This window comes from Mustela erminea, chromosome 1 (assembly GCF_009829155.1).
Source record: "Mustela erminea isolate mMusErm1 chromosome 1, mMusErm1.Pri, whole genome shotgun sequence".
NCBI lineage: Eukaryota > Metazoa > Chordata > Mammalia > Carnivora > Mustelidae > Mustela > Mustela erminea.
Genome location: NC_045614.1, coordinates 72,406,682 through 72,419,807, shown reverse-complemented (window position 1 = coordinate 72,419,807; position 13,126 = coordinate 72,406,682). Strand labels below are relative to the sequence as shown.

The following is a 13,126-nucleotide window of genomic DNA, read 5'->3' as shown; positions in this document are numbered from 1 at the left end:
TGCCATATCCGACCATTCACATGTCTGTATGTGATTTTGTGAGATTTGGTTCAACCTTCTGCATTTCTGGCAGGTAGCCATCGCCCCTTCAGCCTGGCTGCTGAAAGGGAATCAAGTAGAGCAGATCAGAATCTAAGACCAAGGGGAGCCTGGCCAACCCACCTGCAGCACACAGACCAGTGAGAGAACAACAAATGTCTGTTGTTATGAATCCCTGACTCTTGGGGGCAGTTTGTTATATAACATTATTGCAGCAAAACCTGACCAATAGAATCACTGAGAAACTAATTGTTCTTAATGCCTACCATGAGCAGTCACATAGACTCTAGAATTTGCACTCCAGATTCCAGTGAGGTAGCCCCCCTCTTTCCAGTCACCAATCAGATGGAACGAAGTCTGTTTAAGAGATGAGCAAGCTTATCTTGAAGACGCTAAGGATGTTCTGGAAGGTGAGAGATCTATTTTTTCAATCTGTATTTATAAACTAGGAACAGATATTCTAGGAATACTATTAGTGGAAAAAAACAATTTACAGAACAACTTGAATGTTCTTAATTTAGGAAAATTTCAGGCATGCACTGTGGCAGCTCCAGAATTTCCATATAGAATTTCTAGGTATGTGAGCTGAATGACAACCTGATTGGAAGGGAGTTGGGGTGAACAAAAAGGCTTGACACTGCATTTGTATAGCACTTTCATATGACTGAAGAAACTCCCAACTGGCTGCATTAAAGAACTGGGTGGAGGGAAGCTGACGAAGAGTATATGTGAATTCTAAAGCTCCACACTCCCATGCCTTCCCTGGCCCAGACAGTGCCTACATTAAGTATATCTATAAATACACAGAGAGAGGGCTGGAAGGACATATACCAAAATGTAAATGGAAGTTATAAATGAAAGTAGAATCTTGGGGAATCTTTTTCTTCTTCTTTTTATTTTTCTGTATTGTTTGAATCTTTTGCACTGAACCTATATTATTTCCCCAAAATATAATGAAGTTATTTTTCACAAGGAAAAGAATCCTATGACCTCTACTTTCCCCCATACCTCATTTTAATCTCAGTGATGTCTCAGATCCCCAGATTTTGGTTCTTCCACTATGGTTTACCTGTCTTTAGCTCCAGTCCTTCTCTGAAAACAACCAATTGTAAAAGAAACAACACAAGATACGGAAATGGAGCCCTGGCCTGAGGGTAGGGATTCCATGCCAACCCACAATTTCTTTGTAGGACTTCAGCCTCCACACCTGAGAAGGAAGGGCTGGACTAATGCCTGGAGGAGCCAAAGAGAGACAGAGAAGAGAAGCAGGTGTGCTGGGGTGGTGGGATCTGTTCTGGACTGGTAAACACCAGCCCAGCCTAGAGGAGGCCACTGCAGGCCCAGACTTGCCAGATCTTGCAATTTATTGAGAGGCTGGAAATTAGTTTTTTTCTAGGAAATCTTCTGATTTTTGAGGGAATGTTTGCAAATAAATTTTGAAACATTCTGTGAACTCCTTATAGGATACATTAACCTCATCTAAGAATCCATCTGGTGGCTGGTAAGCGGATGCTGGGTCAGATGCTCTTTCAGACTCCTTGTTTCACTTGCCTAGAGTGCTAGGTGGCACCTAGTGACAGGGACTGTTACAGTTCCCGAGAAGGCCCTTGTGGAAAAGGACAACTTTTAAAAAATTAAACAGATCGGTTAAGATGTCATTTATTTGTATCCCAAATGTGTATCTTACTAAATGGCCTCTCAGATATAATTGCCAAAACATGATTTACTCACTGCTCATTGGAAATACAGGATTAGGAAAAGTGAAGAACCTTTATTGTCAACTGCATTCTAAGCTATGTTCTGTTCTAAAGTATTATTTTATTTAATCCTCATGATAATCCTATGGATTAAGTATGATTACTACCTTGTTTTTATCAGATGGGGAACCTGAAGCCCAGAGAGACTGTGTAATTTATACAAAATAATACGGCTAATTTATGGTGGAGCTGGGTTTCCAACCCCAGCAGCCTTAATCAAGAAGGTATGCTCTTAAAAGAATTACTCGAAAATGAAATTGGGCTCTTTCCCTAAGTCCTCGGAAGAATGCAGAACGGTCCCAATTCTGAAGCAAGAAGTCATGGTTAGAATTTCATAAAGCTCAGCTTTTTACTAAAGAAAATCCCCCAAATCCCCCAATCTGGCTATCAGAACTAACTTGAAACTTGAACTATGTAAGATCTTCTGGATTCTGAACTGAATAGCAAAAATATCTAAAATTTGTAAAGTTTCCCTAAGTATTTCATCTTTATTGTAATATACATTAATAAAAGGCTTATAGGGGTAGGGAGGGATAGGGCCCAAGTGCTCCATTGGATGTGCTCTTATTTCTTTAACTTTAAAATCCCTCTCAAGGACTCTTCTCCTTCAGCTGTTGTCCCAATTCACTGCCTCCCCTTTACAGAAGGGTGTGGAATCAATTCCTCTCCCTTCATTCTCTCTTAGACTCTGTCTTAAGCCCATAGATTATTACTCCCACCACATTGCCTTTGTCAGGGTCACAATGACCTCCACATTGTCAGCCCAATGGCCCTTCTTAGTCTTTACCTTTCTTGACCTGTCAGCAACATTGGATCCAGTTGATTACTACCTCTTGGAAACACCTGTTTCACTTGGCTTCTGTGACTCCACAGTGTCCAGGCCCTGCCCCCCAGTCCCCCACCAAGCATCCTGTGGTTCTCTCCCTAGTCCTTTGCTTGTTCTTCCTCATCTCCCAAACCTTGTAACAATAGAGGGCTCCAGGGCTTGGATCTTGAACTGCCTCTCTTTTCTACACTCACTCTAACTCTCACAACAAACTCATCCCCTCTCATAGCTTTCCATACCACTGTCTGCTGATGACTCTTCAACTATCTCTAGCTGAGACCTCTCTCCTGAGCTCCAGAGCTTTGTGCCCAACTGCCCCTGGACATCTGTATTTGAGACCGATAGTGCATTTCAGTCTTATCAAGTTCAAATGGAGCTCCTTCCTTCTATTCCAAATCTACTTAGGCTTCCATCTTTCACCTCTTGGTCCTTGGTTTGGCATCTTCCTTGTCTCTTGTCTTTCTCTCATATGGCCACCATTCCCAGCCCGTCTGTCAGGAAATCCTGCTGGCTCTGCACTCAAAGCATGTTCTTCTACAACAATTTCTAACCATTTGTGCAGTTATCATCCTGTCCTAAGTCCCTATAATCTGTTACCTGGGTTATTTAATTAGCCTTCTTTCTGGTTTCATTACTTTCATTCTCGCCTCTTAAAATCTATTCTCATCATGAAAGCCAGAGTGATCACGTTAAAGTCACCCTTCTGCTCAAATCCCTTGACTTCCCATTTCTCTGAGTGAAAGCCTCTTGGTGCCCAGGAGGCTCTGTATCATCTGGGCCCCCCTATACCTCTTCCTTCATCTCCCAGTACTCTCCCATGCACACAATCCTCTCCAGACATGGTCTTTGCTATATTCCTAAAACATGCCAGTGTGGTTACATGCTAGGGCCTTTGCAGCCGCCACTTAAAATCTGTGCCCTCTACTTGAAATGATTTCTCCCAGATATCCTGATGGCCTAGTTCCTTTTCTTCTTCAAGATTTTACTCAACTGTCACCTTCCCAAGGAGGCCTAACCTGCCCACCCCACTAAAATCACAGTCTCTCCTGTGCTCCTTGCTCAAATTTTTTTCTCATGGAAACTTTTCACCTCTACCATACTGTAGAATTAGTGTTATTTATTACATTTGCTGTTTATTTTCTCTCCTCCTACCTAGAAAGCAAGTTCTGTGAGGGCAGAGATTTTTGTCTATTCTATTCTCTAATGTGTTCATAGTCAAGAGGTTGTGCATTAGGACTTTTGACATGATAGTGAATTGTACTGTTATATTGTTTGGGATTATTTTGTGTAAAATTATTATATTTGTTAATTGCAAAAACATTAAATACTTTACAAAATATATCTTACAATATTTGTTACCCTGTTTGGGCATTTTAAAGATTTATTTATTTGAGAGAGAGAGCAAGGGAGGGGGGCAGAGGAAGAGGGAGAGTGAGAATACCAAGCAGACTCTGTACGGAGTGTGGAGCCCAACATGGGGCTCAATCTCAGGACCCTGGGATCATGACCTGAGCCAAAATCAAGAGCCAGATGCTTAGCTGACTGTGCTGCCGATGTGCCCCATGTTTGAGCATTTAAAAAATATGTATCTATATATCTCTTCAAAAAATGGCGGCCTGGGTCTTTCTGGGTCTCCAAAGGACTCGCAAGGATTCTTTTTTTTTTTAATTTATTTTTAAAATTTCTTTTCAGTGTTCCAGAATTCATTGTTTATGCACCACACCCAGGGTTCCATGAAATACATTCTCTCCATAATACCCACCACCAGGCTCACCCAACCTTCCAACCCCTGCCCCTTCAAAACCCTCAGATTGTTTTTCAGAGTCCACAGTCTCTCATGGTTTGTCTCCCTCTCCAATATCCCCCAACTCCCTTCTCCTCTCCATCTCCCCATGTCCTCCCTATTATTTCTTATGTTCCACAAATAAGTGAAACCATATGATAATTGACTCTCTCTGCTTGAGTTATTTCACTGAGCATAATCTCTTCCAATCCTGTCCATGTTGATACAAAAGTTGGATATTCATCCTTTCTGATGGAGGCATAATACTCCATAGTGTATATGGATCACATTTGCCTTATCCATTCATCCGTTGAAGGGTATCTTGGTTCTTTCCACAGTTTGGTGACTGTGGCCATTGCTGCTATGAACATTGGGGTACAGATGGCCCTTCTTTTCACTACATCTGTATCTTTGGGGTAAATACCCAGTAGTGCAATTGCAGAGCCATAGGGAAGCTCTATTTTTAATTTCTTAAGGAATCTCCACACTGTTCTCCAAAGCAGCTGCACCAATGTGCATTCCCACCAACAGTGTAAGAGGGTTCACCTTTCTCCACATCCTCTCCAACACACATTGTTTACTGTCTTGTTAATTCTGGCCATTCTAACTGCTGTAAGGTGGTATCTCAATGTGGTTTTGATTTGAATCTCCCTGATGGCTAGTGATGATGAAAATTTTCCCAATCTGGTGAATGGAACCAGTGTTCGTGTCCTAGAAGCAGAAAGGTCTTCCCCCAGATCATAGAATCTAGAAAGACATCAAGATACCTGATTATGAAAATGATGAATCATAATTTTAGACAGGAGCTTTTGAAAGGAGCTAGGGGGAAGAGACTCCTTACGTACAGAGGAAAGCCCATCAGAATAACATCAGACCTGTCCACAGAAACCTGGCAGGCCAGAAAGGGCTGGAAAGATGTATTCAGGGCACTAAATGAGAAGAACATGGAGCCAAGAATACTTTATCCAGCAAGACTGACATTCAAAATGGATGGAGAAATAAAGAGCTTCCAAGACTGGCAAGGTTTAAAAGAGTATGTGACCACCAAGCCGACACTACAAGAAATATTAAGGGGGGTTCTATAAAAGAGGGAAAAAAACCCAAGAATATCATTGAACAGAAATTTATGGAGACAATCTATAGAAACAAAGACTTCACAGGCAACACAATGTCAATAAAAACGTATCTCTTAATAATCACTCTAACATGAATGGCCTAAATGCACCCATAAAATGGCACAGAGTTGCAGATTGGATAAAACGATAGGACCCATCCATATGTTGTCTACAAGAGACCCATTTCAAACCTAAGGATACATCCAGACTGAAAGTGAAGGGATGGAGAAGCATCTCTCATGCCAATGGACCTCAAAAGAAGGTTGGGGTAGCGATTCTCATATCAGATAAATTAGATTTTAAACTAAAGACTGTAGTCAGAGATACAGAAGGACACTACATCATTCTTAAAGGGTCTACCCACCAAGAAGATCTAACAATTGTAAATATTTATGCCCCCAGTAGGGGAGCAGCCAACTACATAAGAAAACTGTTAATCAAGATAAAGAGTCATATTGATATGAATACATTAATAGTAGGAGATCTTAACATGCCACTTGCAGTAATAGACAGATCATCCAAGCAGAAAATCAATAAAGAAACAAGAACATTGACACATTGGACCAGATGGACCTCATAGATATAAACAGAACATTCCACCCTAAAACAACAGAATACTCATTCTTCTCGAGTGCACTTAGAACCTTCTCCAGAATAGACCACATACTGGGTCACAAATCAGGTCTCAACCAATACCAAAAGATTAAAATTATTCCTTGCATATTCTCAGATCACAATGCTTTGAAACTGAAGCTCAACCACAAGAAAAAATTTGGAAGGAATTCAAATACCTGGAAGCTAAAGACAACCTTGCTTAAGAATGCTTGGATCAACCAGGAAATCAAAGAAGAACTTAAACAATTCATGGAAACCAATGAGAATGAAGACACTTCGGTCCAAACCCTATGGGATACAGCAAAGGTGGTCCTAAGGGGGAAAGACTCTCAAGAATTCTTGTGAAAAACAATTATTTTCTTGTGAGCCAAGTTTTTGTCCATTATAGCATTTTAGTTTCCTCAGCTTCACTTCAACCAAAGGTATTGTTATTGCCAGAGAACCCAGGATAGTGTTAAAGTTATTTAATATGCTTTTGACCATTTGGATTGTACACCATGTATCTGAATTATCTGTTCAAAAAATAAATAGTAATTGTAAAAGTTTTACTTCCCCCTTTGAATTCTTAGTAAACTTCAAAGTTAACAAAGTAAGCATGGTTGATGCTAATAAAATTGGTCACTTGATTCCTGGTAGACTTATTAACAATGCTGGATAGCTTCTTTGAAAACATAGTCTTCATGGAGAAATTAAATCTAAATATATGAGAGAAAACCTAAGTCATAAGAATGACTTTTAAAAATCTCTTAATCAAAGTATAAAAGACATATGAGGGCACATATTATAAATGTTTACAGTTCAGTGAATCTTCATAAACTAAAGTCACTCACATAACCAGCGTCCAGATCAAGAAACAAGATTTATAGCACCCCAGAAAGACTTCTTCACACTCCCAGTTACTACATCCCCCAATATACCCACTCTCCTAACTTCTAACTGAATAGTTTTACCTGGTTTTATATTTTATATAGACAGAATCATACAGTATATGCTGTTTCACTTTTTATTTATTTTGCTTGGCATTATGTTTGAAAAATTCACCCATTTTGTTGTCTGTAGTTATAGGCTGTGAATTTTCATTACTTTATGGGATCCCATGGCATGACTATACCATGATTCATTTATCTGTTTGTCTGTTGATAAACAGTTGAACAGTTTTCAATTTTATACTGTTATAAAGAGTCTTTTTATGAATATTCTAGTTCACATATATTATGGATTGAATGGTATCCTCTAAAAAGATACGTGAGGTACTAACCCCTGGTTCCTGTGAATGTGACTCTGTTTGGAAACAAAGTCTTTGCAGGTGTAATGTTAAGATGAGGTCATACTTGATTAAGTGTTAAGAAGTGGAGAAGAAACACAAGCCAGAGCACAAAGGGAGAAGATGGCACATAAGGCAGAGATTAGGGTAACACACCCATGAGCCTAGGGAAGCTAAGGATTACCCACCATCACCAGAAGCTAAAAGACAGGGAAGAGATTGTGCCTCACAGCCCTCAGAAGGAAGCAACCCTGTCTACACCTTGATTTTGGACTTCTAGTTTCCAGAACTGTGATAGAATAGATTTCTGTTCTTTTAAGCCACCTGGTTTGTGGCACTTTCCCCCCAGAACCCCTAGGAAATGAATACAATATCTTTTGGGGAATTTAGGCTAAACGGTTACCAAGGAGTGATTTTATCCTCACACCAGTAACGTATGAGAGCGGTGGGAGTGAGGGCTCCACATCTTCACCAGCACTTGGCATCATCAGTCTTTTTATTTCAACCCTTCTGATGAATGTTTAGTAGCATCACATTGTGGTCTTCAGATCTTTAGCCCTGTCCTTGACCTTGCAAAACCAAATTTATTAAGACACAGTAAACATTGATTACTGAGTATCTCAAAAAAATATTTTTATTTGATGCATTCTCTGGTACAGGAAGTAGGAAAAAAATTAAATGTTAAATGGACAGCAAAACCACATTTTGAACTGCCTAATATTCCTCTGCCACAGGTTGAGAGAGAAAAAAAGAATCCAAGTAAACAAATCACAGATTCAATTAGTAGATACAAGTGAGAATCAATTATGCTGGCTGGAATTATCATTATCACTTGAATCTTAGCAGGATAAGATATTAACTTCTAGATAGTAGCTATATCAGGGTATCATGGTAGTACTAGTCATTTCAGTGACCAAAAAAAAAAAAAAAAAACAACCCAAAAAACCAAAAAAACAAACCCACATAAAAGCAAAAGTATTGGGGAGATTTCTGGCTTTAAAAATACCTGGGGCACCAACTGCAGCATCCCCCCCCCCCCCTCAGAGTTCTTTCTTCTTGCTTGTCTATAATCTCAGAAGAGCTCTACCAAGTCATGATAAACATGGCAACTTCTGGGATCACAAAGCAATGGAGAAAGAGTGGTCTTGGAAAAACTGGCTTGCATTTTAAAGAGAAATAAAATTGGATCCCTCCATAATACTGAGACAGGGAAACTGAAGGGACTCCATGAAAAGAAAAAAAATTTTTTTTCTTTGCTCTTTTTCCTGCTTCTATTCCTGCTAGAACCTACACCCCTGCCTTATACTGAAGGACCCCAGGTCAGAACTATACTATAGCCTATAAGTTTTAACATTCTTTTTATAACCAGCTTATGCTAACTAAGAAACTGTGGCCAGCTGACCATAGATAAGGGAGTCAGCAAGCAGCATAACAGGATAACGAATAGCAAAAAATCTGTTTAACCCAGCTGTTTCTGGCTTCTGTATAATAATGCTTCTAATGCTTTGCTAAGAAATGAAAAATTGCTTAAACCCTCGCTGGCTGTGTAATCAAATAAAGTTATACCCCCCCCTTGTTAAGAATTTCCCCTACTCCTAAGTAAAATTGATAAGGGTTGTCTCCCGTACCAAGGCCGGAGACGTGCGGTTCAGCACGTACGCTAGCTGGAGACGTGTGGTTCAGCACGTATATAGATAAAGGTTAGAAACGTGCAATTCAACACGTACCCTCTATAGTACACTATCTGAACGGTGACTGGCCAGAATGTAGGTCTTCCAAAGCCAATCCGCTAACACCAAGTATGCCTTTTTTCAAATGTTCAAATTGTCAGCCAATCGGCCCCGTCCCATCCGGGACTTGTATGTACCTGTCTATAAAAATCCTGCACCAGCCCAGCCTGGTGTGCTCAGCTAGCAGGAACTGCTGACCACCCGCAGGCGCTACTGACCACCCGCAGGCGCCTGTGTAACAATAAAGAACCTCTTGCTGTTTGCATCCTGTGGCAGTGTTGAATTCTTGGGTAAGGGGATCCGCGAGTCTTTCATTACATGCCTTAGTTTATGTCCCCCTTAAAAAGGTCAAGGAGTTAATGATTTCTTTGGAGTCTTCTAGAGCAATAGACACCATCTAAGGAGTGGCAGGGCGGGGTGGTCATGAATGTTCTCTGAGACTTCTAACTCCAAATGCCTTGAACACCAAGACCCCTGGCTCTAGGCATAAGTGACTTATGGAGGGCACCTGAACACTCATCCTTGTTCAGCCAGTTGCTGGATGCCAGAGAGGACACGTGCACAAGATTACCGTCTTTAGTAAAAACTCCAGACCTCCCAGGGTGCATGGGCGGCTCATTGGTTGAGTGGCTCAGCTCACAATCCCGGGAATCCTGGAATAGAGCCCCAAGTCAGGCTCCCTGCTCAGTGGGGAGTCTGCTTCTCCCTCTCCCTCTGCACCCCCCACCCCTGCTCATGCTCTCTTTCTCTTGCTCACTCTCATAAATAAATAAATAAATAAATAAATAAATAAATAAACAAAATCTTAAAAAGAAACAAACAACTCCAGACACCCAAGCAAAGATGAGACTCATTCTCCATTTCATTTTTGAGCCTCCCAGATGCTCCCTCTGTATCTGGGCTCTCTATATCTTCAGTTAATTGCCCTCACTTCCTGCTGGCTTGTATTTGCACTAAGCCAACGACCCTCTTGATTGTTGGTTCTGCAGGACCCCCTCTGGGTCCTTGGACTTGCCTGCCTGAATCAATATCACATACACAGGGGAGCTCCAGATGGATGTGAAAATCAATATATACAGTTAAAATGAAAAAATGTGGGAGACAGTCCATGTTGAGAAGGGCTTCAGTGGAACTCAGAAGTACACACCATAGGAAAAAATGTTGATACAACTGATTACGTTCAGTGAAGGGGTAAAAAGCAGGAGGATGCAGGGCAGCTAAAGCAAGGTGCTGTGAGGTTACATTCGCTCACAGCAGATTTCTGTAGCAACTGCTGGAAGACGGGATGGGTCAGGAGAGAGAACACAGGGCAGAAGGGCAGGGCAGCTGCTGCCTATGGTTGCCAGATTTAGCAAATGAAGTTGAGCTTGTTTTCATCTGAGAGAATGTACTCAGAGCTGTGGACTTCTAAAGCTTTTATTTGCAAAGAAGGCACCAGGAGCCTTTTCCACCCTCTGGGTGCGCAAGCCTTCAGAGAAAAAGCAATGATGGGTGATGTTTGCTTGGAGACCCCAGCTTACACAAGCTCCATAAGCAGTCAGAGAGTTCCAGGACACCAAGACCCTGTAGGAAGTTCATTTCCATAAACCAAGGCAGAAGTGCCTGCTGACTGTGGTTAACAAGAAAATTCAACAAAGTAAATTTTAAAGATCCAATTGGCTTTATTCACTGATTTGGGAATCAGGCGGCATCCAATCTAGCAAATAGGCACTCTTAAGGAGCTATACAAAATGAAAGGCTTTCATAGGCAGAAGAGGGTGGGACAAGGACATTATTAGAGAAGAGTGGATTGTTTATGGCAAGGTCACCTTCCTTTAGGGGACAACAGTGTTCCCTCAGGGAGATTGTCTCACTAGCGCTGGCCAGGTAATTTTGATTGGTCATTTAACATTCCACTCCTAGAAGAGACTGAAACTGTTGTTGATTTGGGCAGTAGGTCTCAGTTTGGTGGCTTGGGTTTAGCCTGAGTGACTCCACTGGGGCCTATTATCTCCTTTTTAATACATCTATGATGCTCTAACTAGTGATGCTGGGATTTCTGAATATTAAAAGCCAACCTGTTGATGAAAAGTGTGAACTTGCCTGAGTTGGAATTGGGTTCTCCTCTTACCAGCTACAGTCTCTCTCTCTCTCTCTCTCTTTTTTTTAAGATTTTATTCATTTGACAGAGATCACAAGTAGGCAGAGAGGCAGGTAGAGAGAGAGGAGGAAACAGGCTTCCCGCTGAGCAGAGAGCCCGATGCAGGGCTCGATCCCAGGACCCTGGGATCATGACCCAAGCTGAAGGCAGAGGCTTTAACCCACTGAGCCACCCAGGCGCCCCACTACAGTCTCTTTTTGCCCAAGATGTCTCATCTGTAAAACAGAGAGTGTAATACAACCTACATCATAAGGCTTTGGAGGCGAGTCGTGAGTTAATGTTGTGAAGTATTTAAACAGTGCCTGGCACTTAGTGAAAACTATAAAACATATTGGCCATTATTATCAAGGCCACTTGGGATGTCTGGGTTAACCCAGATCTATCTTACATCTACTAACAGCGCCTGCCTTGGGTAAGGGTCTGGTTTCCTGTGTGCCCCACAGTCAAGTCCGGCTACCCTCCTTGGATGGGAGGAAACACTGTGAGCTTCTAGTTCCTGAGAATTTATCAAAGCTAGAAGCTGTTGTCTTTTCAAAATTCCCCAGGGGCCAACATGTAAAAATGCTGTTATTTGTGGAGGCCAAGAATTAATATTGCTTTTTTTTTTTTTTAAATGGAGAAGCTAAAGCACCAAGGAGTGATTATAAATAATGAAACTCACACCACTGGTTCCTGGGAGGTGAGATCTAAACCCAGGCATTTTGGGCTTCTCCTCTTTCTGCGGCTGGCATTCTGTTGCCTGTGCTCCCATCCCTTCCAGGGCCCTGCTCTCTAAGGCAGGGCACGGGGGTGAACGATTCCTTGGGCCTTTGGTTTTTAATTGGCAACACCTGGAGCTACAACCACCCCCCTCCCAAAGCCCACAGGGATGAAGCTATATGGATGGAAATAGTGGGCAGGGGTATGAAGTTTTAGGCTTACACACTCAGCCTGGCAATTTCTTAATCTTCCTCCTAAAAACACATTGTGACAGCGATTACCCTCCTTCCTCTAGTTAAGACTGCTCGATAATAATGATAATAAAAACAAACGTGACAGAATGCTTACTAGGTGCCAACCTTGTACCAAGTGCCTCACATGTAGTATCTCATTTAATCAGCTATACACTCAGTGGGGTCATGTTATTACCCACACTCCCATTTTTCAGATGAGGAAACTGAGGCTTTAGAGGACAGAAATGAAGGTGGCTAGGAAGTTGCTGAAAGATCAGAGGAGCCCCATCACTTGCTCCTGTAGCATTTTATTTCCAGGAAGCCTCCTGAGCTGCTCCCTTTGCCATGAGTCTGCACTCACCATCACAAAGACCACAATAAAAGGAAACCAAACGATGGGCTTAATAAAGATATCAAACACATAATTTAACATTTCCAAAGCTGTACTTGTTCTAATCTGTGCCAGAGTGGGAAGGAAGAAACAGTGTTAACCTTCATTAGTCAGTCCTCCCCCACCAGCCTGATTCAGCCCCATAAACAATAGATATAATTACACTGAACAATAGGGTGTTTATTTCCATGTCTAGACACAGAGCTCACATTTAAAAACAAAAGAGAACAGAAAAGAGAGAGCATCCTGCTGCTTTTTAATTCTTTGTGTCAAACTTTTCCTCAGCCTGGATGCTTCTCTCCTGATCAAGACTTTTTGAAAAAGTCTTTTTTTTTTTTTTTTTTGTGAGAGGAATTAGCATTAGGAGTAAGACAATAATGTATTTAAAGAGCCTCTACTATGAGTAGAAACAAGTCACTTATAAACTGTAGAGGATTTAGAAAACCATGCATGGATGCTAAAACTAGTGAGTGAAAGTTTGAAGAGGAATAGGTTATTTACAGAATATCAGAGTAATTGTAATTGTAAAGGAGA

At 41.4% G+C, this 13,126-nt stretch overlaps 1 long non-coding RNA gene across 1 annotated transcript in view; it reads left to right on the top strand.

Annotated features, from left to right (window-relative positions):
* Window positions 1-313: 313 nt before the first annotated feature.
* LOC116577004 overlaps window positions 314-13,126 on the top strand; it is a 57,577-nt gene continuing 44,764 nt past the window's right edge. Inside the window, exon 1 of the long non-coding RNA XR_004280368.1 lies at window positions 314-449. This is a non-coding gene — a long non-coding RNA (uncharacterized LOC116577004). The remainder of the gene's footprint in view (window positions 450-13,126) is intronic.